Source organism: Excalfactoria chinensis, chromosome 9, assembly GCF_039878825.1.
Source record: "Excalfactoria chinensis isolate bCotChi1 chromosome 9, bCotChi1.hap2, whole genome shotgun sequence".
Taxonomy (NCBI): domain Eukaryota; kingdom Metazoa; phylum Chordata; class Aves; order Galliformes; family Phasianidae; genus Excalfactoria; species Excalfactoria chinensis.
In genome coordinates, this window is record NC_092833.1 from 3494517 (window position 1) to 3519952 (window position 25436).

General features: G+C 38.4%; 1 protein-coding gene across 1 annotated transcript in view; it reads left to right on the plus strand.

Annotated features, from left to right (window-relative positions):
* Positions 1-21841: 21841 nt before the first annotated feature.
* The window catches only part of PXYLP1 (2-phosphoxylose phosphatase 1), a 51620-nt gene continuing 48025 nt past the window's right edge, over positions 21842-25436 (plus strand). Inside the window, exon 1 of the mRNA XM_072344403.1 lies at positions 21842-21895. The gene's annotated coding sequence lies outside the window, so the exon portion shown is untranslated. The remainder of the gene's footprint in view (positions 21896-25436) is intronic.

The window sequence follows — 25436 nt, forward strand, 5'->3', positions numbered from 1 at the left end:
TACTCATTTCTAGTAATCAGAAAGTACACTCAGTTTTGGAGACAGCTTCTGTTTTCACAAGTCTCATTCCAGAATAGGTGCAGTGACATAAACAGCATGAATGAAAATCGCCAAACTTAGAAATAAACAAATGTTTGTGCAGCTCCTGAACCTTCTTAACTTACAGTAATATTCAGTATCCTCAGATGCTGACAGTGCGATGTTCAGCTACTGTGCTGAAGTTGGTCTCACAAAGAAGAAAAGAGACCTTAAGGATGCATCCACCCTAGTTTGAATAACTCACAAGAAGATATTTATCAATCACTATTCCAGGAGTTAGACTAAATTTAAAAAGATGCTTAAAAACAGATAGGACTGAGAAATTGAACAAAAATTAGCAAAGTTAAAAAGCCAAGTAGGTCTTATGCTAACTGGAATGTATTCCTTTTATAAAATAAAGTAATAAACAACCAAAAAGAACTGTGATATTGATTATGAAAACCATATAGGAGCAGTTCAGATGTAGGAAATTTCTAGAAAATGGATGTTTGTGCTTATTGTGAGCCTTTTTATTATTTTTTGTTTTCCATTTAGTTGTTCTGTTTGTGCACAGTGTGCCATATTCAAGTAGTTTTCAGGATTCTCCTTATCTTCTGTGTCTTATTCTGTATTCCTTGCTATGTGATCTGTCCCTTTCACTTTTAAGAATTACATGGCTGTAGAATTCTGAGAAGTTTATGAAAATTATCAGTTCTCTAAGAATTTAAAGAATACATGTTATTCTATATATTCTATAAGCTTGTTGCAATCAGTAGTGAACTCTCACCAGGACATGTACTCTTTTACACAGTGAAGACAAATGGAATGTCTGTATCAGTTCCACGCCACGTCTCAGGGAGATCAGTGCCTATCTCTGTTAAAGTCTGGCTTCACTTTCTAATTCTTAACACTAATCCAGAATATCAGTCATTTCTTGTTCTACTTTCCAAAGATACTTGTTCCACATGATGATATTAATCATGGCTAACTTAATCTCTCAAGATTTAAGCTTTAAGTCTCCAATCTGTCTACACAGATTTCAGTTATGATTCCACAAATACAGTTCAGTGATTCATTGAAATATTTCTGCAGCAGCATTTCCTCTGAAAGATATTGGAAATTTTTCTTGAAAAACCAATAGTATAGCTTGACTGACTAAAAGCTGTAGATATTTCTTTATCTTTGGTGCTAAGATAGTCTTTCCAGTGGTTGCTATACACATTTATTGTTTTATGTATTTACAGTCCTAACATTTTTTTCTGACACTATATTTGTATTGGAGCTCTTCCTGCTGCCCTTTTCACAGCTTTTTGGATAGAGAATACCAAAAATGGAGAAATGCAGGACTTAATTTCCAGCTCTGGACTGATTCTACATATTCAAAGTCTGTGTAGGAATTCATGTGTATCTACATGAGAAATCAAAAGTTAAAGACAGAAAATTCAGAGTAATCATTAAGTCCACCATACTGTTGTTGCATTGGTTATAGAAAAGGAATGAAGAAACCACTCTTAGAGGACCTAAGCTTTAAGACTGTGAAGAATATTTTTAGACAGCAGTGGATGAAAATGTTTGGTACAGGGGTATATATTGAGTTACTGATTGTGCCACCAATTTCTTACTATTTCACTTCATTTTGTTAGTAATTATTGTACTGTCTTCAACTTGGAACTTCTCTTTCTGAGGCAAAAACACAGAAGAATTCCCACATTCACACAAGCTTTTGTCTATCTTGATATTGCCAAAATGTCACACATTAATGCAAGTTGCAGTGCATATAGTTTGTTGAAAATTGGACTGAAAATGTGAATGAGTTCATCCAGCTCTCATCAACAGATTCCTGAACTCTGATTTTCATTATTTGAAAATGCTATTGCAGCTGTTTTTGTTCTGTCTTCCTTCTCATAGTGGTAGTAACTCCATGAAAGAACGGGCCCTTTACATATCCTAAGTAATATGTATACAAGGACACTACTTTTAATTAATACAGCAACCTTTTCTTCAGGCAGCTGAGAACTTAACAAACCCTGAAAAGACCCACTGCCTTGCTGTGATGCATTTAAAAAACCTGCTTTACAGGCTGGTGAACTCAAGCACGACAACTGAAACAAACTGATGCCAGAGTAAACCACAGCCAGAATAAATCAAAGCTAGAAAGCATGTTATGTTCAGATTGCAAAAACAAATTTTAGAAGTCTGGACTCTCAGTCTGTCTGTCTGCTGATTACTGTAACTCCCTTCTTTTTACTGCATTGAGCTCCTCTATTAGCAATAAATGCAATGGTGCTCTGAGTTGGCCTGAATTCACTCCAGTAGAACTAAATTCAAGAAGTGAGCTTCTCTGAGGTACAGTGGCTCATGCCGAGGTTGGTGACTTCAGCCTATTTACATGGTCTGTGTGCCTTCAGCACACCTGGGACTGGCCTAGAAATGTTTGTGTCTTTCAGGATATACTATAAGCTGAGCTCCTGCTATTATCTTTCTGTTCTGAGTCACCCACAGAAAGATTTGGAGCACTGTGATCTTCAGCCTGTGATGTTGCCTGGGTATTATTTACTGCACATAACTTTTACAACTTAAAGCTTTTGATAGGCTCTTTTGTACATCTGCATGTGACAACATATGCAGTATCACTTCTTAAGCATGTATAGCCTGTGGGTGGATATAGACTCTATCATCAAGTTGATGCATACTTTCCTCTTGCTGTGAGAACTAAGCTTATGCTGATGGAGTGGGCTTTTTCATTATAGGAGATATGTGCATACAGGTTATAGGAGGAGAAGAGATTTATAAAAGGCATCTTGAGTTTGTGGAGATCCATTTGTAGATGAAGCGTTTGAAATATCTGCTCTATGTGTTCCACAGCAAGTTGGCTCATTTTTTGTATCCCTTTGTTTTAAGATAGCCTGACTTTTTAGTTAGGAGAGGTCTACAGAATTTTGCCATATTTGAGTCTATAAACATGAGTGCATATTTGAGGCTCTTGTTACACAAATTTGTAAAGAAAAAGTGTTTGAATAATGGATGTTAGCAATTATTTCATCTTCTGCCTTCAGGGGTTACAGCTGAACAACTAAAATAGTCTTTCTTATTCTATGACATGGTAGATATCTCTGTTATTAGCACTCGGGATATGCAATAATTTCTATTTTAGAAATGATGAATGCTTATTCACCTTGATGGAAGAGAGAAATAACAAGGCTGACATGCTTTGCCTGTGGTATTCTTTTGTATTGTTCCTCATCCAGTTATCACTTCTATCTTCCAGCCTCGTTGCCAAGCTCTCAGCTCCACTGTTAATTTCAGCAAAGTGCTGTCACAGGTCACTGAATGTCAAGGCAGGAGAAACATTCTTTCCACTCCCTGTTTCTATTTATGTCTTTCTGTGTCATTACTCTAAGCCAGTGTCTGCATTCAGTTGTACTGTCTATACGAATGGTAAAGCAGTTCCTACATAAAAAGCCTATTTAGATTTATTTTTCTATTATATAGATAAATGTGGCAAGGAGCATGCACTCATATTTTAAATCTTAGTTATCTCCTCAGATGCTTTTGCAAAGTACTGAAACGTTCCTTTGACTCCACTTGGTTACTAAAATGATTATAAAATGTTTGAAGGCAGCACTTCTAAACTTTCAATTATTTCAGACTGTTTTATTTGATGTCTTCCTTAGATTGTTATACTTTGCATTACTCTTCAGTCTTCTCACTTTCTGCTTCAGAAATCATGTCAACGTGTGAATTTAAGTGAAATATATAAAGAAATGGTAGGAAACAAGTGTTTTACTTTTAGGTAAAGCAGATTCTTTAGCTAGAAGGTAGATTCACTACTAAGACTTTTCATCATTGCTAAAGGCTTCAGATCTTCCTGTTCTTCTGCAACTGTAAAATTGCCATGTTTTACACATTTCTGATTATAGAAATTATAGATTATAGATAATTATACATTATAAATTATAAATTATCTATAAATTATAGATAACTATAGATTATAGATATTCAAGGATATTGCTGATGGAGCAAATTTTTCTTTGGTTTAAAAAGTTCAGTGACGATTTTGAGTGCCATTTAGTATTTACCTAGAATGATCAGAAAGCACATATGATCGTATGTATGATTCTCAAAAATAAAGCAATAATCCTTTAAAATTTTTCTATGTGGGAAGGATCATCAGTGCAATAGAAAGGTATGTCCAGTAACAGGATGCATCCCATAGTGTTAACTGAGCCTCATGATCCCTTGTTCCTCTTTAGACTTGAGGGGTCTTGAGACCTGTGTGTGACACAGTCCTACTGCTTGTCTGTCTTCTGGGGTTCTGCTGCAAGAGTTGTGCTTTACCTTCTATTTAATATGGTAACTCACTCTAAAATGTTCTCTGGGAAAGACCTGAGAAGTGGCTTTCCTCGTGCCATCTGTGCCACACAGCAGTAACTGGCTGAAAGCTCCTACAGAAAAGAAACTGCCTTGTAGATAAGTGAGCTGATTTCAGCACAAGTCCATAAAAATGTGCCCAAATATTAGAACCAGTGTTACATTCACAAGCTGTTAGTACCTTGAAGTGTTCGGTAAGGGATCGTTCTAAGGTTGCATTGGGAGAGAATCCTTCAAGCTGATGCTTGGTGGAAAGCAGGGAAAAAAATCTGGAGGGGAGAAAAACCCTTCCTTCATTTAGCCCGGCCTTTGAGAAAAAAATATTTAAAAAATATAGGGAAGGAAAATTTTCCTTGTGTCTGTGCAAATCTAATTTAGACTCATTACTCTGCACTGATGGGAGGATCTATCTTCATGACCTATTTTAATTTGGGCATTAATTCACTCACAAGAAACTGAATAGCATATTTAGCTATTTTCCTGAAGTTCAGATGTCAGCATGCATCACACAAGGCACTGTTATTTACCTGTAGTTACAGAACAACTTTGTTCTAATTTGGTAACTCTAGAATCATTGAAAAATGCAGCCAGCAGAATCATAGGTAAATAACAGCTCATGCGGTTTCTGAAGATCATTACATCGTTGTTGTTGTTGGTTTGTTGCCTAAGTTTTGGGGAAATATTTATATTTTTCCTTCTCTTATTTGTGCAATCGTCTTGAGCAGAACCTGAGTGCAGGTGGCCTCCCAGGAACTGCTCAGCACCAGGAAATGTGGGCAGCATTTGTAGTAGGTGGACAGTTGGACAGATGATCTTAAAGGTCATTTCCAAACTTAATGATTCTATGATTTCAGGGAAGCTTATGTGCTCGAATACTGTTTTTTGTTTGTTTTTTTTTTTTTAACCCCTTTGTAAAGCAGTTGTATGAGAGCATCCCGCCATCTAGTGGTGAAGAAAAGGAAGACTACATTCAGCTCGTAAAATCCGATTTAAAAAACTAATCTGCAGTGTTTACACAGTAAAAAATCAGCTGCACAGAGCATCTGTCTGCATGTGAGCTGTGCTTCAAGGGTTAGTGATCCAGCATAATTAATGAGTTCTTAACATGCTTTAAAAACTTGTGATTAATTTATACACGGAATAGAAATTGTTCTAAAGCATCCAAGCTAAGTGCTTGAATATTAATAATAATTTGTGCTATTTGTTGTAAAGCAAAGAGAAAGGCTAATCATAACAAATGTCATTTATCCTATTCCAGACAGCCAATGTGCATATCACATCATTTGAATCAGGCTTTAGCCTGGAGAAATAAAAGTTTAAACGAAACTTACAAAAGCGGCTCTGGAGAGCACTCTGTGAAGTGGGTGGGCCTGTTTTCTGTTGTGCACAGCCAAGCATTAGCCTAAAGTTTAGAAGAAAAGGCACACATGGAGCATTGATTATGCATCAAGTAGTTGCAGGGGATTGCATATGCAGTCACATGACTAATTCCCATTAATGGACCTTGACAGCATGTTTGGGCTGGGCTAGGAGTCTGCTTTTTTAAGCAGCATGCAGGCTGTTCAGTAGAAATTCACTCCTTCTGGCACTGGATCCTACTAAACCTAAGGAGGTTCCACAAACTGTGGGCACTCAGTACTACAGACCCAGTTGCTGCCTCCAGAACAGCAGTGGGCAGCCTGGCTGGGGGCAAGTTTTGAACTGCTCATTGGTTCTGTGCTTACCACAGTCTGAAACACAAAGTTTGCCCGTTCCTATTAAAGGCATATTCTACTTCTGCACTTAAGGGAGACACTGAAAAAGGCTACAAGTGATGAGTGAGCTATGTTCATGAAAAGTGTGAGGTAGATTTGCTGTAGAGCTTTTTTTAAGTACAGTTGAGCAGTAGGTGGTGTGCAAAGGAAGTGGCAGATGAAATGGTGGTGCTGTGCACTGTGGTTTTTAGGAGAAGACAGCAGAATTCACTTTCAGTGATTACCAAACCGCCAACTTCAAAAGGCGTATAAAATTGATATGCAGAGATAGCCAGTTGTAGAGGGAACTACGATGTGGGAAGAGTTCTTCCTTTTCCCCCCTCCTATATTTGAAGCTCAGTAGTCTTGAAGCAAACAGCAATAGCATACCTCCTCTCTTGCATCAAACAGATACTATTTTTAGAAGTTGCAGTTTACAATATCTTTATGTTAGCTAAATGAATCATAGTCCTCATGTTTCACGTTTTAGATTGTTAGCAGAAACATTCCTTTCATGACAGTACAGCAGGTGCCAATTTTATAGCATGTGTTTATTTCAAAATTTTCCATGCTGCATCATTTTATTCTAGAAACGCTTCTTCACAGTTACTTTTCCTTAGAACTTTGAGCATAAAGAAGTTGGTTTCTGAACGATTTTCTCTGACTATAGTGAAACCACCATGCATTACAGAAGACCTCAGAAAATACAGGTTTTTCTCATCTTTCCTTGTCTGATGAGCATGAATTCTGTTTGGTGCCTGTAGATTTGCTAACCCATGAAGAACAAATGAACAGTTTTTCTACCTCATAGTAGTGAAATGGTAAGGATAATAGAATTCACCTCTCACTTCCTTTACTGGTTTCCTAGCTATGCAAAATGGTCTTATTAAGACCAGCCTACTACTACATTCTCCTTTCATCCATCTTTCTACAGAGCATTCAGAGGACAGATAACAATCAAATGTAACAAATAATGAGATAGATACCAATTTACTTCAATGGCTTTCATTTCAAAGATACCACCAGGATCTAAGAAACGTTGGTAGCATTAGAAGTATAAGGACTCACAGATGATCTTATAAATGAATCTCATCAAGTCTTATTACAGTCCAAGCAACACAAGAAACACCAATTAATTAACTGAAGCCTGCTATCTCGTTACAGTGCAGCCTGCACTAGGCACCACATCCGATAAGCTATGAATTCTTTGTAAACAGCCATCTTTAAGGGGCTGATTGAAATGTCTTCCTGAGTAACTGCCTAAGACAGTTGTTTGAGACAGCAAATCACTGTTTCATCACAATAAACTTACCATGCAAAGAGATCTGAGAATCTAAATATGCATGTTGATTTTTAGTTGTACTCATGCACTTTAAATAGTAGCTTGACTACTGCCATCACATTCCTACACTTTGTAACATTCTATAATTTTATTAGCTTTTCTCCCTGGTTTAGGGAGCAGGGAAAAGTCTATATGCATAATATTCATAATCTTTTAAACAGAGACTGTACTTCATTGCAGTGAGACACTCATTTCCTGCCTCAAATAAGTACAAGTTATCCATCTGTCTATTCATTTTCCTTGATGGAACAACAATTGTGCCTTTGTGCTTAAAAAAAATAAATAAAATGTTACCAGTAATGCCCCATCTAATTTATTCTGACATCTCTTTTGTTCACATGTAATACAGCTCATTAAAACATCTGCAGTGTAGTAGAACATTTCTACAACTGTTTTTCAGTGCCAGTTTCTTCACAAAGACACCACTCCCTCCTTCATCTGGTGTTGAGAAAGAATGTCATATTCTTCCTAAGAAACATGCTGAAACTTAAAACCCAGCAGTGAGGTTTGTGCTTTCTGAGTGAGGTTATCAGACTGAATAATTTACCATTTCAACAGCTTAAGGTGCTTGCGGGGGTGGTACAACATTGCTCTCTCTGCCTCTACTGAAGGTGACTGATAATAGCACAGCCAGAAAAATCATTGCTGGCCCTTCTAAGGAAGAGGGGTCTTTGGGAAGTGGGCAGATGTCTTCATTCTCAGCCTATAGAACAAGATTTGGCTCCTCTCAGGGCAGCTCTAGTGGAGGAGGAGTTGTTCCTTTCTGATCTGGCAGTGAAGAACCTAGATCTCCTGGAGAAGATATCTTAGTCAAATGTTTCAAAGCCTTCTATGAAGCTCCCAAACTTTGCTGGTGTGTGTATTAAACCTCACTGCCTGACTTTGCTGTTCACAGTTGACCTTGGGCTCCTCCTGGGATTGCAAATGACTCCCTGTTGCACCTTTTTCTCTTAAATCCCTCCAACCATTTTTATTCCACAAAGTACCACTGGCCTGTCCTCTGTTATAGACACCCCCTTTACCACTGTACTGAAGTTTTGGTGCTTGAAGGACTTTGGGGCCAGCAAAATTTAAGCTGTTCTGGGGAGCTTTGAACATACTCTGACCTATCAGAACCAAAGTGGGCACCACAGTATCTTAGAAGCCAGCTTTTGGTTTAAAAAAAAGGCAGTCATAATTTGATGAAGTATGATTTGCATTTATACACATTATTGTGTTTCAGGAAGGCTTCCTGTGTGTATTTCTTGTACCCTACTCTTTGCACAGCATTCCTGTGCTTGAAGCTCTGGTTTGTGCTTTTTGAAGTAGGGGAGGCTAGCTGATCCACCCTTTGCATTGCTAGAAGTGTGATGCATTTGCAAGGCCTCCATTCTCTCAAAGAAAGAAATGGTGAACTAGCCAAGGAACTTCACAGGGCTTTTTTCTGCTTCCACGCCCCTACTCTCAGGGCAGTTGTGCTTTAGAAGAGGTATTTAGTCAAATTTTGAGTTCCTGTTTTCTACTCTGTTAGTCCTCTGAGGGGCTCCCACATCTCCCACATAGTACAACTTTCATTTATGCTCATTTCCTGCTTGTAGTATTAGGATCTTCAGGTTCAATATTCGCATTTGCCTGAAGTCATTAATGTATTTGCTAAGTAGTGAATAATGAGGTTGCCAATAGATCAGCACTTCATTTGTTTCATGAGGAAAATGTGTATCGATGCTTAGCTAGGAGTCTATTTTGAATTTTTCTGACTTATTGATCCATATTCTGAAGTGCATCTCAGACCTTCTGGCTCTTGACTTGATCATAATTTTTAGTTCTTCATTTACCATTTATTAAGGGATTGTTTCCAGTAAAACAGAGTAGACCTCTGGAATGTTGCCTAATTTTCTGGAAAGTACTGTAAATGCTGTTTTCAGAAAGACATTTAGATTTATATCCTTAAAATGGAGGCTTAGGTCCAAGTATTGACTTCGTTTATACCACAGTAAGTCTAAAGTAATTACTATGCTTGCAGTGGAACCCTTCTTTCACCATTCCCTCTCTGTGATTTGCTGAACTTTTGTCAGGATCAGTAACAATTTCCCACTAGAATGGGGCCAGAAAATGGTCAGCAAGTGGTGCATCTCAAGTGACTTTCTTAGACCAGTCAATGACAAATCAAATAGGGTATTGCTTGGCCCATGGAGTCTCATGTCTCAAGATCTGTGCTACTACAGCATCCCTCAGAAACTAGGAAAATATTCTGCAGCCTGTCTACCTCCACTTTCAGCAAAGATGCATTTTTCTCATCCTCATTAGATTCATATTTACTAGGAAGAAATTGTCTGCTCAGAGAAAGGGAGAAAAAGGAGTGAGCTGCAGATATATATACAGTCAGATGTTACAAAGCAGTGAACCTCAGCTGAACTGTGATGATTTAGCACAAATCCTTATATATATTTACAAGTATAACATAAATGACTTTGTTTGGATGGAAATGGGGTGCAAGTGCAGAGGGCACTGAGAAGTCAATGCACACATTAGAATTCAAAGCACTCTTGTGTACTTTCAGTCCCTCGAGACTAGGTCACAGATGGCTTGCAAGACGTACCTCAGTCTTTTAAATATGAACTTGGACCTGCCAGCTGATGCCCCATTCTGCACTGCTGGTTGTAGAGGCTGCCTGATAGAGATCAGAAATTATTCCAAGATAAAATTGTCTGCTAGCCTACACATCACGCATGGTCAGAAAAAACCAAAAACAAAGAAAAAAACCCATCTTCAAAATCTCTGATATTCTTTAAGCTAAATGATATTAACAAAAAGGTTTGTGAATGTGGGTAAGGGAAGCTAATTTCTAGAACTTTGTTTTCCTCATCACAAACATTATTTTAATTATACCTCCCATTGCCAAGAAGCACCTGGGTAATGACCTTAAACAAACATGCCAATTGGGAGTTTAAAAGATTAATGCATATGGGTCCATTTTGGCTCTCTTACTGGCTTTTAAGCATAGGATTTGCTCTGACAGGGTTTCCAAGTTTTGCTTTAAATCCACGAAAACTTGAAAAGATTATAAATGCATCACCTAACTGTAGAAGTCTGGAGGCCCCAGAAACCAGGAAATCGGCAGCTTAAATTCACAACGCTGCCCATGGATGAAATTGTCATCCTCCTTCAGGAAAACAGAGCCTGCAGAATCAGATGTGGAAAATTAGTCTCCCTTATAACAAGAAGCAGAAACTGTCTGGAAAGAGAAAGAAGTGGGATTGAAAAAACAAAACAAAGGAAAACAGTTTATGTATGGTGACAGTGGGCAAAGGGAAAGGGCTTACTCTAGGAGAAGAGCTGTGTTGATGGGGAAAGAAATATCCACAGGGGCAGAAGAGCTTTCATTGTGCCCATCTGTAAAGGAACCAACTTGTCCGTCTTTTGTAGTCTTGGCAACAGCACAAAGATAGAAGGATAAAGCTGCCTTGAATGTTGCTCTTTTGTAGCTTATCCCAACGTGGAATGGGAAGAAAAGTATTTGCAATCTCTGCATGTATACAAACAAAGCAGGCTGTCAGGAGAGCAGATTTACAAGTTGGAAAGAATTTTGCAGAACACTGACAAAAAAGTGGCAGAAAAATCCTTCTTCTCCTTCTACAAGCAGCATCACATGACCCACAGCTGCTGATTTCCTCACAGTGCCTCGTGCCTGGCCACAGACAGCATCCGTTTGCACCAGGCCTGACTGCGCCTGGTTATCTCCAAGATGCTCACATCCGTATGAAAACTCCAGAGCAGATGATATTCTTTAGGCTTGGTTCAATCTACATGAGGCATTTTTGATAACTTGGGAAGGGAACAGGAAAGAGGCTATACCAAGGGAGTACAAAGATAGCAATTGAACTTAGCATTTGGTGCTTTCAGAAGTGATTGATAAATAAGTGTTTAAATTTCCAAACCTGTGAACAAATCTTGTCTGTTCTTTGTTAGAAATGTCTGATAATCTGCAGTTTTAAAGTTATCACTCTCTGTGAATCCAGCTACAAATGCCTGTCTCTTCATTCCTGTTACATGTATTGTATTGTGGAATACAAGAGCATTAAGGTAATGCGACTAGAGCCTACGCTTGCTGCGGATAGCAAAATGTAAAACAGATTAGACAGGCGGTCTTGGATGGACTGAGCCACATAAACACATCTTCACAGTCGTCTTTTTTATTAGAAGAAAAATCAAGACAATTTGGGGATATGAAACTAAATAACTGTGTCTGGCAATGATGAGAATGGTATGTGGGAGGAGCTGAAAGCCTGAGTTTGGTCATACTCTTTACTGTTACCATTCTGCTGCTGTTTGGAAATTAAAGCACAGTGCTTTGTGCTTGCTTTCCAACTCAGATCTAGCTGGGAAGATGCTATCAGTGCTTCACAAATTAAAGTTTCTTCTTTTGATATACAGTCTGTTTGCAGAGCATTGAAATACTCTTGGAGTTATTTTCTGCTTTTCAGGTGAATTATGCAAGAATTCTGACATCCTTTTGAAGTATTCCTGCGGGAAATGTGACATTTCAAATCTGTATGTTACCTGAACCTTGATCACATCTTGCCCGCTATCAAAATATATGACCCAAAAGTGCTTCTTTGTGAATTAGGCACTTTTCATGCATTTTAACCTCTTTGGAGAAAATTATGCAGGCCTTTGTGTTGCCTGCATGAGTTATCTTTTATTCATTAGAATCCTAAATGTTATTGAAATGTATTCTTAATTATTCCCTGCTGAAAACAGTAGTGTTCCTGAACAAGTATTTTGCATTTGTTATGTCCTGCTGCTAACACAGTTAATAATGCATATAATAATAATAACTATAATAATATAGTAAGAAACCATCAGTGCAGAATGATACAACTTACTAATAGGGTTCAATTTAAGAAAACTTTTATTTCTGGCTTTTGCAGACTACAAACAACTGGTCTGAATATTTCAAGCATGCAGAATCTCTACTGTAGGTCTATAGCATAGAAATAACAGCACTGCTGAAAGAGAAGCTGGAAAGACATCACCCGCTATCCATGTATTCCTACCCTCTGAAATCATTTACTGTATTGGTACTTTACTTAGTGAAACGAATATTGCCAAAAATTTTCCAAGGCTATCTTTGGACATATTTCTGGAATGAATGGCCTTTTATTCAACCACCTTAAAGTTAAATTTTTTCTACGATGTTTTCTCTGTCTTCTTTATCCGTTTCTCTCCCTCCGTGCACACACATTTTTCATTTCCTTTTCCCTGTGTGCAAAATGAAAAGGTTTCTAGAAACTCAAAAGCTGGTTCTGAAAAACTGTGCAATATTCAAGCTTTCTCTTTAGTAGGTAATCAAGAGATGTCAAAAGAGTCACTGAAAATTACAGCTTTTTGTGCTATAGTATTTCTTGTGCAGCTGCATTGTACCCCCCTGGCTCATCACAGAGTGCTTGTGATTTGCCAGCATGTCCAGATCTTTTTCCTTAGTCATTTTCAGCTGGATGCATGTCCTTAAATATGTGGCTTTACATGAGGTGCAATTAAACATCACCCAGTTTCTATGCTGTTGTCCCAAGGGTCTTTCATTCAGTGATTATATGGTCTCTCTGATTATTAGTAACAGTAATACAAAATGAATTCTTAAACCATTGTCACATGAAGGAAACTGAAAGACAAAAAATAAGAAGTAAAACTGAAAGCAGAGAATATTATACAATTTATACCATTGTGGAACCCTTAAGGAACATTTCAGTTATCTTCACAGACAGAATTAACTGGCTGATGCTGAAATATTTGCTTGCCAGAATAACAAGAGCTAGCATTGCTTTTTCAATGCATCGTAATATAAGAATTATTGGATTTTGAACTTCCATCACTAGTTTTGTCAAAGAAAACAATCATTAAAGCTGAAATGTTTGTCATAATGTGTATTTGAAAAGCCTTTACGTTAAAAGCCTGCATTGCACCAAATGAAGGAATGTCTTGAAAGATGTTTGAAAACTGTAGGAACAAAAAGTCAGTTCAGCTCTTTTCTTATAATACCCCTTGACCTAAAGAAGAAGGCAATATATAGTATTCCTGCTCTTCATTCATTCACCAGTTACCTGAATAGAAAACTCTGCAAGAGGACGTAGTTATGGGAAGTTTACTAACCTCATAGATTCTGGATTGACTTAAAAATGCCTCAGCTTTGCATGTAACCTGGAACAGAAGAGAAACATACAATGAGAACTGGAAATAACTAGAGGCAAGACTGAGATTCTAAATGTAGTCTTTTGTAACACTGCCTTTTTGGAGAGACGATCTATTGGATAGCTGTAGTTGGTCCTATGATAACAATGATAGGCTGAGGAAAGGCAGGGGAATTATGGTTCATAACCTTCGTATTTGGTGGACTGAAATATGATCTTTTCTTCCATTTTGCTTAGGATTTGTTATAGGGAAGAGACTGGTTTACACTAAATTGAGCAACTTTAAACCCATTTTGCCAGACCTCTATTCTGGACTTTACGTGCTGCTGCCAGTTAACACATAGCACAATCTTCCAGGGGGTGAGATTAAACATACCACAAGTCTTCATTTCTAATCAAAGCTCCATGGGAACGGCCCTGGGATCCCTGCTACTTTGCTGCCATTGAAATTGCCTGGGATCATTTGCTATCCTTTTGTGAATTATGGAGGCACCAGTATGACAGATACAATGCAGAGGATTCTGCTTTTCATCTTAGGGGCATTCACTGCAAAGAATAGCAGTGTTTTCCTCCAGTCCTCAAAGTCACTTGCTTACCCTCCTCCTTTTGTTCAGAACTAAGTTGTTTAGCTTCAAAACCAGAGAGAAAAACTGTCATTTTGCATTCATCAACAGCAGGAAAACAAGATATTGCTTGTCTTTTATAATAAGCTTGTTTGTCTAAGCATCCAGGGTGTTAAATTAGCTTTCTCATCTCTATATGGTTTAATACCCTGCCCATCAATTGGCTGAGAACAAAACACGCCTTAACACAGCATCGCCTGCTGTGACAAGTGGCGTAGATTTTAAAACATCATGGGAGCCAGTACTACAAGAACTGAAGTCCATCAAACCCTATACTGACTGGACTAGGAACTGCACATTTATAATAGGAGTGAGTAATTATGCACATGAGAGAGGGGGAAAAACACGCCCAGGATCACCTATCCTGGATTTTTACAATCTCTTTGTAAAATGCTTTTTACTGATTCTGCAACTTAGTTACCATTCTCAATCAGCCATTAGAAGGCTGAAGGCTACTGCATTTAATCAATAAATTATTCGCTGTAAGCATCTGAAGGCTTACTAAAAGTCTACAATTAAATATTTTCTACTCTACAGGAGGTTTCTAATTTGCTAGAATAGAATAATCCATAAGAAAACTTACTTTCAATGTATTATAAAGAGGGTCTCTAAACCTCAGAAATAGCACCCTTGGAGAAACACAGGTTGTCCTCTAATGTGTTCTAAAGAAACCATTTACTCCTCGATAAACAAATGAATACAAACAGCACAGCCTCACTTTATTCACAGAAATTTTTACCCATTAACCGAACTGAGACCTATATGGTGGTTTTACTCTCTTTAAGTACAGGCAGCCAGAAAAAAAAAGCAAGAACATGTATGTTTCATACCACATCCTGAGTGGACATGGTTTTAGTTCTCCATTTTACCCCCGTGAAGGGTCATAAAGCCTTAAAAGGATTTACCTGAGTGGCCTGACATAGTCAGCTTGTCTGTTTGCAACTGTTCCACAGGAATAACCAAGCTCATCTTCATAATTCCCATTTGGCATGGTTTTGCTTGTCATGCATGGAGGTGTAGTAAATTTTACACCAGTGTAGCTGAGAGCAGAACTGAGAAGCCAGCTGCCTTTGTACCTGTGCCAACTTAGAGGAAATCTGTTTTGTAAATAATCTTTAAGCACATATCTATCATTAGCAGCAGTTCAGTGGATAAAATGTATTAAATATAAGAATTTTTTCCTCAATCAGAATTCACACTTGCCTGTGGGATGTATTCATTTCTATCTGACTTCTGAAAAGGGCTAATTTTTTTCTCTTTAGTCATGCTGATGTAAACCTGAAATGAATCCTGAGGTCACTGGAGAGAAGGCAGAGTCCTCTTTGTTTATCAGAAATTAGCCTACAAATTATGCACAATATATGCTACTTTAGAAGCTCTGAGAATCTGCTGATGTCTGAGACTAATACTGTTGTTGCATACAAGAAAAAAAAATCTCTTAAATGCTGTTTCAATTCAAATTCAATTTTAGAACATCATTTTCTGACAAAAAACAAAAAAGAAAAAAGAAAAAAAGAAAAAAAAAGGACAAATTTCAGTGTCAAGCTTCTGGAGAGGAATATCAAACTGTTGGAAATGAGGAAGGGTAATGAAAGCCTCAAAATAGAAAACTATTCACTTGAAGGCTGTCAGAAAAATAGCCTGCTGTTTTCCTGCAGCTGTGGCACTGAGAGCTGACTTCAGTGACTGTCAGTTGGAGAGGCAAGTCACTCTTTTTCCTCTGCACTTGAGTTACACAATACGTATAAATGTTTGGTGCTGGGATACAGATCTGAACTCCAATTCTCCCATAGCACAGATGTAGAGGGGAGGTTCCAAATCAGGAGATGTTTGCAGACCTTTGAACTAGTGACAGACTGAGAGTGCCATGCTCTGCCTGTCCGTCTGGTTAGTAAGCTCCATGGCACGCATTCCATAGAGTGTTATACATACATAAACAGTTTGATGGATCCCTCGGGCCCTCATCTGTAGGCAGGACCAGTGATCTCCAGGTATGACTCCTAATTCACATTTAAGGGGGCCTGCAGCTTTTTCTGGATAGCAGCAGTAACATTATTCTTGTCTCTCTTATATTGGAAAATGAAGCTATTAAGACTGCTGCACCTGGGTCACTCTTCATTTGGGACTGTGGGATTAATCAGTTTGTTGCTGACAGCTCCATTCACATGAATGTTTGCTTTCAGACACGTACTTGAGAAAATAAGCATTTGGTCCATTGCTTAGTTGATTCTTTTCATTATGAGCAATGTGATGCTCATGCATATAATTTGTGTTATTTGGCTATTCTCTGTGGTGACTATTATCAAATGGTCTTTTTTTATCATCACATGGCAGAGAAGTCATTTGTCTGTCTTGTATTCAAACCTTCCCATATTTTCTTGATCTTTCCCTGTCCTTGAGACATGCCAGCTAGCTCTATGCAAAAACTAACAAGACAAAGAAGGCACAGTGCTTCTGAAAATATTCCCAGAGTGACAATGACAAATGCTTTGTACTGGCAGGCGCTCCTCATGAACGCTAAATGCTGACATACTCTGTATTTATGCTAGATACTGTTGATCTGTAGGGCCACCATTTGGCCTGTTACTAGCTCTTCTAACCTAAAAGAAGATGCTGTCATTAACATATTAAAAATAAAAGTATTGGTTTTTTTTTTTAAACTATATATGCAATAAAGGGCTGTTTTTAGCATCTATCATTTTACAAAGCAGTTCAAAACATACAGTTTTCTTTCAAGCATTCCTCAGACACACCAAAGTAGATTTCATTGCCACTCCATTACATATATTGGATCCTCAGTTGTAGGAAGACATCATTCTCCTGACATACTATAGCATTTCAGCATAGTATCCTGACCCTTTATGTTTACCACTCTTCACACATATCTGAACAGATGGTGGTGGGAATCTCATAACAGCTGATTGTTGAGAGCCAACAATGCAATCTGTAGTATACAGAAAGAACTGATGAATGCACAACCCAAATCACAGTGAAAGGTACTACTTGTCATGGCCAGGGACAAGAAATATTGCCCAAGGTTTGTATGGGAAGGAAGCATGGTGTTAGAACCCTGAGGGCACTGACAGATTTTAATAATCCTGACCAGCCTCACCTGATGTGCCCAACCAACTCCCTGCCCATGAGCTGAGAAGCCTGTTTCACCTAAGTTTGGGGCCTTTGGTACTAGTGTCATCTCCATTGCTCTTTGTAGGAAGGAGGCTGTACTGCTCTCTAATTTAACTATAGCTCTCTCTTTGCATGACTACAAAGTCTACCTGATTGCCTGGTTTTACTTTGGTCTTTTTTGTTGTGGATTTGTCAGTCTAACCTGTGCATTTATTTTTTAGTATAACCAGGGACCTATGCCTACTATGAACTCACCTGAGAATTTGGACTCTTAGTCAAAGCTGGCCCCAATTTCTAAATTTGTGCTTCTTCCATTGCTCAGGTAATGTGGCTGTTAATGCTCTCTGCCTCATAGGGAGCAGAAAACTCTTAGATATTTTAGAAAAACAAAACAAAAAAACCAACCTGCTCTGCCTAAGGCTTTGCTAGCCTGGGCCGGGGCTAGTATTTTTTATCTGTTAGGAAAAAGAGTGTTAGTAATGGGCTTAGGCATCCATGTTGGGGAGAGGGCCCTGCTTGATAGTTCACAGATGTTCTGAGCTGCCTGAGTTGGTATATCATCTCAATAATTAAGTAAGCTTATAGTGATCTAGATACTATTTGCTAGAATTCAATGCACCTATGTTCATTCTTAGTTTCTGCTGCTACTTATTTCACAATTAGAAATAAAAATATTGATTGGTCTGGCTTAGGATGTTACTATTCTTACATTGGAGCAATTGTATGTGTTCATTCTGGAGCCTCATCTGATACAGTAGTAGGCGCATGTATTCCTGTGGGAGAAGCCTTGTGCTGATTCACAATATATCAATCAGTGTTAATTTTAAGCTGTAAAGATTAAATGTTTGGTAAGGTAGGTCTTGCAGTACTATTTACTTGAACAGGTACAAGCTATACACGTCTTTCTTGCAATCTTAGCCAACTGATATGTTCACAGAAATATGCAGCTAAAATATCCAGTTTCAGAATTATTTGGTTCATATTTCGAGTAACAATGTCTTAATAATCTTATTTGAATATTGTTTATACTACAACCATCCCTATTCTCTGAATTTACATATTCATTCCCTCCTGATGGAGCAGTGTCTCAGTATGCCAAATGTTGCTGTACCTATGTTGCAGATCTTACGCTGAGGAGGCTGGCATGTATTGCTAGGTATGAAATGTTTCCCTCTATCATGACAATGAGTATGCTATGAGTAATATTTGTATGTTATCTTGGGCTTGTATCTTGTGTGTCTCTTAGGTATTCCATGGCATTCCCTATTTTCAGATTGCAGTAGAAATAAGCAGTAATGTGGGATGTAGGTATTTTCTATTTGGCACCCTTGGTTTTGGTTTTAATAGAAGGACAATGACTTGGAAGGGACAGGCATCCCTCTTCACATCTGGATGGGGCCCCTCATAAGCAGGTTTGAAGCATATGAATGAATGGGGTAAGAGAGAAGTCAGTAATGATAATTTTAGTGCTGAGGGCATTCTTTTTCTTTTTCCTTTTCCAGGGTAGACTTCATTAATTAGACTTTTTAAAAGTTGGCAATTCTCCTGACAACTAAATACAGCAAAGAAGTAATATAATGTGCTTAAAATTCACCTAGCTTAATGGACCAATTCTTTAGTTCTGCCTACCTGAAGGGTCAGAAATCTTCCCCAGCAAGGTGTATGGGAATTCCTCAGATACAGGGAAGCATTCAGATATGTAAAAACCAGTTTTAATGGCATACGGTCCCAATGTATCCAGCAACAGAAGGCTAAAAGCTGTCACCGAATAACTTCACTGCCTACTGCCTTGGCAAATCAAGGCCTAAAATCACATCTTGCAGAAAGAATATTTAGGAACAGGGAAACTCTTCTGCCAATGTGTAAAGGCAATTTCCTATATGTTGCACCCCCACCCTTTCCTCCCATCTCCATGTAAACAGCGCAGCAATGCGGCCACCCTGGTTGCCTAGGAAGCCAGTTGCTGCTCCTAATGGATCCGTTTAAAATTCCAATCCAGATTCTAGTCAGGTTTGTGAGACCCTGGGAATGGAGCTCTTGAACTGCTCCGTACTTTCTATTTTTTTTTCTTTTTTCTTTTTCTTTCCCCATCCCTCTCTTCAGCTCCCCTGGACCGAGAGAAGGCAGCTGTGACACTTTGCTAGACAGAGCAGCTGGACTCGGTTACCCTTAGAGCCAATTAAGTGCTGTCAGAATGGCTTGCCTTATTCCAGGGAGACAGAGGGAGCTATTTGGTATCAGAACTAACACTAGAGAGTAGTTGTGTATACATGCAGTGATTTTTAAAGGTTGTTTTTGCGGTTTTTGCTCTATCTATGCACCTGCTGCCTTTTTGTGAGGCATTTGTGTTTTCATCTGAGCCGTCTGAAATGCAAATAGAAGAACGATAGATTTTCACACAATCTGAGAGACCTGTGTTCTGGAGGACTTTTCTAAACCCTTTGTAGGCTTTCTTTTCAGAAGCTAATCTTGGTGAAAAGTTACTACATGGGGCTTTAAATAGGTGAAATAATAAGCAAGCCAAGTAGCATGGGTAGAGAGGCAAAGGTGTGTATTACCTCTACATCTGCTTCTATCTCACGGCTCTACACTGCTGGCTACTGTTTGGCAAAGCAGTGCAGTGTGATTTAAATACAAATTTCCTTCATGTCTAACCTTGGATGAAGGCTGTTCTTCATGAAGTTGTTGTGAAGTCTCATTGTATGTGCTATTCAAACTAAAGATAGGTGTTCAAAATAACTCCCAGGTAGAAATCAATTAAAAGTAAAACTCTTTATCATTGTAATCAATCCTTATTAAATGTTATTTTTATAAATCTTAGGTGGTGACAAATAAAGCAGAGTTTGATTCACTTGTTTTTTCACTCAAATGAGTTTAAGATCTTATTTAAAATTACTGTGAAATGCATTCTGAACAGGAGCTGTTTGATCTGAACTCATGTATAATGTATCATAAGATATGATGCAAAACAAACAAACAAATGCTAACACCCAAAGTCAGCTTTAGCATCCGTTTTTAGTGGCAGTGAACAAAATAGGATCCATGGTTTCTATGCTGTGTCTGGCACTTACATGCCCACACTGAAGCAGTTTGGCTACAAAGATGATAGCTGAACCTCTTCATAGTGAAAACAAGTGGATGGTTCTTGGTGAGCAATCACAATGTGTGATAAGAGTATTTTCTTAATGGACTTAGTCTATTTGTATTCATATTTGCCCAGGAGTGTGGTCCCATGCAGACTTCCTCTTTTAAAAACTTCAGCCCCAAATAGAACTTGTGGTTTTGCTACTCACAGTAATTGCTCCATAAAGAAATAACAATTCTTTTTCTTCAAAACATGACACCTTATTTCCACATTTAAGAAAATGCAATTGGGGTGTCACGTGCAATATTGCCACTCCACGATACGTATCCCCACAAACACTCAGAACTATCTTATTTAGGTGGCTGGCTGTATTGTTGTTGAAAGCCTGGATGTCTGGGCCTCTGTTATTGTAATATGCCCTGACAAACCTCTTGTGTCCACACAGGGGTCTTGCTGGGGTGAGATGCCTGTATTTTAATCCCATAACTGATACGCGTCCACCTGTGTGACATTGGGGCTTAGAAAAGAAAGGAAGTAATGGGTCAAATTAACTGTTCCATATGCATTTGCCCGGAGGTACTAATCTACTTTTGAAAATCCTGCAACTAAGTCAGCTGGACTAAGTCCAGTCAGTCATTAATGTATATGTTTATACTCCAGGACATTAGAGCCATGTGTCAACAACAGAATTTGGTTCACTCTAAAAAATAACAATAACAAATGCTTTCTTTATCATGCTATCTGGAAGAAAGGAAAATATTCACAAATACAGCTAAATAAGGAGTCTTCTGCTGTGTCTACTTAACACCACTGAGAAACAGGGTATAATCTGTAATTATTATTTGGGATTTAATCAACCAGTAATGAGTAGAAAAAAAAAAATAAGGAAATACATGATATATTCCTAGTATATACTTTCTGTATATTTTTCTATATACTTTCTATATATTTCTGACTGCTATATTAGTGCTGAAACTGATGAGACTGAGCGTGATGATGATACCAGAAAGATAAGCCCAAGAGGAAAGGATGAAAACATAATGTCTAACATGAGCATGACACAGTACAACTAGCATGTTGTAGAGAGAACTAGCTCTCTGCAGAGTAAAATTAAATGTTGTAAAATCTGTATTTGTAGATATAAGAATAAGTTAACAGGCAGCCCCCAAAGAACACAGAAGCTGCTCTAGTGCAATAGAACAGTGTATGGTAACTGTTGAGTCACAGCCTGAACCGCTGATTGAACACCTGGGAAAGGACCAGGTCAGCCCAGGGAGCACAGGTGAAGGCAATTCTGCTGTGTGACCAGAAGGGATGCAGCCTGGCTGCACCTCTCTCAGACCTCATTTAACTGCCACTGTGTAAGGATCTCTGATTGGAGATCCAGTCCTTGTGGAGTTTTCCTCGTGAACCTAGACCTTCGGAGACAGGTGAGCACCTTTTCCTTGTAACATCTTTCTATTGCACTAGTCCCTTTGTCATTACATCTCCTGTATTGCCATTCCATCACACTGATCTTTCTGTTTGTTACAAACAGTTACAGAAATGTCAGTGAGCTGCTTTAGCACCATACCCAGACCGATGATTCTGACATTACTGAAAGATTCCTAAAGATAATGATGAGACTCAGGCTGGGGAAATGTGATACTTAACACTAAATAGCATTCCAGGACGTTACAGGAATTTAATGTTAAAATATACACGAGTCATCCAGGCATTCCAAACTGTACAACCAAAGATAACTTTGTTCGGGCATTGGATAGATATGTCATGTGACACTTGGAATGGGGCAGAAACATGCACGAGCAAACAGAAAGAAATGACATCAGATTTCAGATATGTGGTGGCAAAAAGCAGGCATAAGTAACTGTTTTCAAGTGTTTTCCTTCCAGAACTGTCAGCAGTTTCTTAAAACACTTAAAGTCTTACTTAAAGGTAGAAGGAACGAGACACAAAGCATGTCAGTCTGTAACTAGCAAGCTGAAAATATGCTTGCTATTGAACAGGGTACTGTCAGATATGACCTTTTGCTAGATGGAGAGCAAGGACTCTGTAAAGTGTTCAGGAATGTAGCTGAGAAATGCAGCCACAGTCAGGATTCAGACTGCCAAAACTTTTGTGTTCGTTCCTTTTTGTAGGGCTTCGTTTTGCTTGTTGCTTTTTTTTTTTTTTTTTTTTTTTTTTTTTTTTTTTTTTTTTTTTTTTTTTTTTTTCTGTAAGTATGGAACTTCGAGCTTAGTGGAGCACAAAGTAGCACTAGGATTGAAACTTCTATTCAGATATAACTTCAGATAAAATACTCTCCTGCAGGTCAAATGTACAATAACTTAGAGGTGCTGGAAACCCTCCTTTATTAGCAAAGCTGACAGGAAGTTTGTCAAAAGAGCCAGAGCATACTTCTCTCTTCCCAATCTCTTGTGCTGATATGAGACTAAAACTTAAGCTTTAACACAATTAATGTGGTAGATATTACCAGCTGAATTTTGTTATACCAGACTTGTGAGTAAAACTCCAGAGGATGCAACATTATGGTAGAGGATGCAAGCTGGATTCCTAATACCATTTCATGAACTTTGAAAATGGTAGCATGCCAGTAATATTTAGCTTGGGAGAATGGGGGATATTTGTACTAGGGAGGAATCTCCTTCCAAGAAGAAATGTAAGCTTTGCTGTGAACTTTGTAAATAACACCCAGATAATATTAATGAATGAGTATTAACTTAATGGTGGATAGATTAATAATGCAAAGGACTGAATCAGGGAAGAAACGATAAATGGTTCGAAACTACAAACTGCAAAGCCCATAGTCCAGAGAGACTTCAAGTATTTTGCTTTGAAGCTATTGTTAGTAGAACAGACAGTGTCAGTCTGTGAAAGAGACAGTTTTTCCTCCATTTCATTCCTTTATTAGTTAGTTTACCTGGTTTCTGTATTAGAGCACTGGAGCACTGGATGTTTGCTAGCACCATCTCAGGTTTCTTGCTAATTGTCATCTAAAGGCACACACAGGCTTAAAACAAGTGGCACACAAAATGAAAGTTTAGGACGAGTACAATTACTTGAGTGATTTCTAATAGCAAGCAAACTCCTTGTTCATGATTTCAGTTGGATCAGTGTTATAAGTCTTCTTCTCATTAAACTTTGTTATTTAATTTGCAACGTTCTTTGCGTCATTCAAGGAAAGCTAAAACCCATATCTTGGATATGAGGTATATAAAAAGAATGCACGGTTATGGTGAAATTATTCGGAAATGAATACCAGTTATGTTGGCACTTTCTTCTTTAAATAGCATGAAGTTCAACATTGCACTTTAAAAATGTTACTTATTTATATACTGCTAAGAATCAAATACACTGCAGTCACTCCATATTAAAGCACTCAAATGTTCTCTATGGGGCACCGTTCCTAAGGAGAGCTAAGATGACGCTTGCAGAGGCTAGATTGCTGGCTGTGATGCAGCCATTAGCTTTTTCTTCATCTATTCTTTTGGATGCCCACTGAAAGTCAGCATTGCAGCAGAAGGTCCACCAGTGTAGGAATCCTTACTTATCTCCCCTTCTGAAGCCCTCCTTAAAATACAAAAGAGAGATTTTTCAACAGAATTAACAAGAAGCTGTTTCTTCAGGAGTTTCATCTTGGGAAGAGGCCAGTAGCACCTGTCATCAGTATAAATCTGGAGGGCTGGAAAATGTTTTCTTCTTTTTCCTGATGGTCTTAATTTTTGCATGTGTTGTTTAATTCTTTGTAAGTGATGCCTTCTTCACAATTATATTGGTATCTATGGAAAAGGAGCCCGTTTTCCTATGCCTGTTTCTAGTGCTCATATTTGGTGGTGACTGGGACAAACTAGAGCTCAAGCAGTAGAGATTACGGGAATACAGCCCATAGGCAAATACAACAGTTGGAATATACCTGATTCTGCTTTATTTTTAGGAGAATAAGAATCAGGATCTTCTAAGTAAACCATAAAATTAGTGCTACCTCGCTTGGATGATGGGGCTGTATTTAAGTCATTCTTTGAATTCAGACTCAGTTAACCTCTTAGTCAGATGGAGGACTGCTGCCATGTTCTGACCACAGGCAGTTGGGGATTGTCTCAACATCAGCTCGTGGGTGTTCTCTAGCTCAGTGTGTGCACAGCAGCAGTTTGGCCAACGCACCAACATATTTGTTAATTCACAGTTAATTTGCTGAACTGTAAGGGCACCTTAAAAAGATACTGCCAGAGAAGCAAATTCTGATGGTATGAAATAGTATGCATGCTATTTGGAGATTTATACAAGAGAAAGTAGGTCTGGATGACCAGAATACCAAGCCAAGTGATGTGGAGGCACTGCACATCGCTCCAGGTCTGCTCCAAAGATAGCAGCTGCAGTTGCTCTGTCCTCTGTGTATTCAGTTTCTCCTCTGATTTCAGCCTTGTAAAACTCAAGTGCCTGGTGTTCTGCAGAGAAATTTTCAAGATGTTAACAGCTTTGGAGTTCATCTAGTCATTTATGTGATGGGTATAAAAAATGGCCATCTCTACCAGAGCTCAATTCTTTTGTGTATCCAGACAACTCTATTTTAGACTGTAAATTGAAAGCATTCTGTGAAGGAAGTTAAATCCTTTTGTTGCAAGGAAAACAGATTAGCAATTCCCAAATTCCAAATCCTATGTGAACTGTACTTTGTTCTGATTGAGGTGGAAGCGTAATTGTACTGGCAAGCATTTGCTGCCATCATAAATCATTGTTTCCATATGGAGATGTTTTTTCAGTAAAGCATGTGTTCTGCTTTCAGTGTCGGGAAAGGCCGGAGTTCTTTGTGTGTTTGTTGGCATTTCGCAATCCTGCGATGCCCTGAAGTGGGCCAGTGAACAGCAGTCAGAAGTGTCACTGTTCTGCAGCTAGAGCCCCTCAATTTCTCTTCTATTCTTCCATAAAACATTTTATTTTTCTTTTTTCCCTCAGTTGGTTGGCATTAGTTTT